The 2845-nt window shown below is 36.0% G+C and overlaps 1 protein-coding gene across 1 annotated transcript in view; it reads left to right on the top strand.

The window, feature by feature from the left end:
• The first annotated feature begins 1006 nt into the window (after positions 1-1006).
• Positions 1007-2845, top strand: part of cnbpb (CCHC-type zinc finger, nucleic acid binding protein b) — a 4148-nt gene continuing 2309 nt past the window's right edge. The window contains exon 1 of the mRNA XM_060858052.1: positions 1007-1104. The gene's annotated coding sequence lies outside the window, so the exon portion shown is untranslated. The remainder of the gene's footprint in view (positions 1105-2845) is intronic.

Here is a 2845-nt window from a genome sequence, read left to right as displayed (position 1 = left end):
CTATATTGTTTGCTAAATCCTCTAAACACTGAGGTGTGGAACTTTTAAGTTTATAAAATAAAGCTTGAATCCTATGTGAATGATACTTTAAGTACTGTATCATATCCATCTCCATCGCTCCAACAATTTATTGGTGAGATTAACCTCGATTGACATATAATAATTGATCAACTGTAGAAAATTTTGTATAAGTGCTTACTTGACTGTGTAAGTACTTGGCACAGACTATTTGTATTTGGTAAGACTATTTGTAATTGATTTTCTATAACAGCAGCTCTTGTCAATAGTGTCAGATTTATATCAATGTGCTTGTTCTAATATGTAATTTTATATCTAATATATTATTTCTTTAATTTTAAAGAATTTGTTTAAAAGAAAGAAAGAAAGAAAGAAAGAAAGACTGAAAGAAAGAAAAAGAAAAACGGTGGTACTTAAAGAAGAAAAATATAATTGATATTCTTAAGTTTTCTCTGAGGCAAAGTTTAAACATGTATAGATGGAGTCTCTGGTGTCAGTGCTTTGTAACAGTCAGATGTAAAGCTGTTTTTCAGGATTTTTTTTGTGGGGAATAACAGAAACTAACTAGATTTTCCACATCATTACACATGGTATGGATGCTGTGGTATAAGTGAAACAAAACATGTGAGGACATTCCTTTTCTGTTAATATGTACCATTAAATCTTGTGTTCTGCTGTTTTGTGTATGAGGTGGAAAATAATAGAACAATATAGCTCTGACATAAGAGAGAGTGTTTTAAAATGATCAATGATATCTTAATAAAAATAAATCATTTTTTTTAAACGTCAAAATAGAAACACACCGAAACATGTTTTTATTCTTCGATTGATTGAAAAAATAAATTAGGGATGACATCCATCTGTGGGTATAGTATAAATATTTATGTTACATATATTTTTGTTACAAGTGAACAGAATATGTGAGAAATGAATAAAAAAACACAACAATCTGGCAACCGTACGGATGTACGATGCACCAATCTGGCAACCAGTGTGTTCTTGCGTGCCGTGCGCAAACGGCGCGTGGCGCAGCAGCGCAGAGAGGGAGGCGACCCGAAAAATAGAAACCAAGCAACGAAGCGCGAGGTGAGTGTATGTTTTCCCAAAAATATATACGTCTATATTAACGATATTATTACCGCGTGCGACACCAGTCCGGCGTTTGAAAAGTTAAAAACGTTTTATTTTATTAAAACGTCCAAAATACGATTAAAAAACAGAAAAAACTCCGACGCGAATCTGTTGTGTTGAAGGTAAACGAGTTGCCATGTTGTTTTTTTTTCCGTTGGCCTACTGCGCCACGCGCGCGCGGGAAAACTCGGGGGGCCGTTTAAAAAAAAAAAAAACGTTGGTTTGAATATTTCGTTAGGGTTGAACTTGTGAGTGTTTAAAGTGTAACACTGCGGTAAATATCGGGGTAAAAGAGGTAAAGGTTAGGTTTAAAACGTCGACGAGGTGTGTGTGTGTGTATACACACAGCAAACGTGTCTATATGTAGGCTGGTCGGTTCACAGGGGAAGGGAAGTGTGGTGCTGTCTGTAAGTTGATCAGTCAGTGTGTGTTTTATGGCAGGGGACTAAAACAGAAAACTTTACCCCTGAGTCAGTCAGGAGCTCATTGCATGTTAGCTTTGGCACGTTTAGGAGTGATTTGACTTGACTTGACTTGAGACTATCTTATGAATTCAACTGCAAACATCTTTATACGGTTAAGTCGTACCTTCGCTTTATTCGTCCTTAATGTTTTTCCAGTAGTTCTGACACATGTACATCTTTACATCAGAATTAGAAACAGAATCAGAACCAGGTTTATTGGCCAAGTGTGTTGACACACAAGGAATTTGGTTCCAGCTGTTGGTGTGACTCAAAAGTACAGACATAAATAACACTATACGTTTAGCTTGGACTATATGAGACAAAAAACAGGCTATACAAGACGAAACGGACTGTATGAGACGAGACGAAACAAACTGTATGAGACAAAATAGACTGCATGAGACAATACAAGACAAAACAGACTATGAGACAATATGAGACAAAACAGACTATGAGACAAAACAGACTGTATGAGACAATATGAGACAAAACAGACTGTATGAGACAATACGAGACAAAACAGACTGTATGAGACAACACTCTGTACGAGACAAAACAGACTGTATGAGACAATACGAGCCAAAACAGACTGTACAAGACAAAACAGACTATGAGACAATACGAGACAAAACAGACTGTATGAGACAAAACAGTCTGTACGAGACGAAACAGACTGGGCAATACAATGTAGACAGTATGAGTATTAAATAGGAAGACAGACTATAAGATAGATCAGAAATGTACATAAAGTGTACATAACAGTATTGTGATTTTGTACAATATTGTACAAATACAATAGTGTGTAACGTGTATTGCATAAAGCAATAGCTGAAATTGTGGCAGAATCAACTTTATACTCCAAGTCTGCTCTCACACACAAGGATTTTGTTGCGGTTCCAGGAGCTCCCCTAAACGTAGTTTATACATGTATAATTGTAGACTAAAGGATAAAAAGATGAAATATAAATAATATACCAGGTGCAGTTGATTTCTTTACAGATGTGATATGTATTTACATAGATTCTAGTAGAAGATATTGCAGTTGAATAGACGGGATATGTAATGGTGGGTGTACTAGTTGTTCAAAATTGATATGGCCTGTTAGAAGAAACACCACACAAGTGCACAAACCAATGCTGCTAGTGTTCATCAGGTCCATATATCTGTTCTGTCTCTTGAAGGTATTTAGGCTGCCTTTTCGGCACATAGCATGCCCTTATTTTTAGAACAAC

The sequence above is a fragment of the Tachysurus vachellii genome, chromosome 22 (assembly GCF_030014155.1).
Source record: "Tachysurus vachellii isolate PV-2020 chromosome 22, HZAU_Pvac_v1, whole genome shotgun sequence".
NCBI classification, from domain to species: domain Eukaryota; kingdom Metazoa; phylum Chordata; class Actinopteri; order Siluriformes; family Bagridae; genus Tachysurus; species Tachysurus vachellii.
The sequence above is the reverse complement of the archived record's forward strand: the minus strand, read 5'-3'. Positions and strand labels throughout refer to the sequence as shown.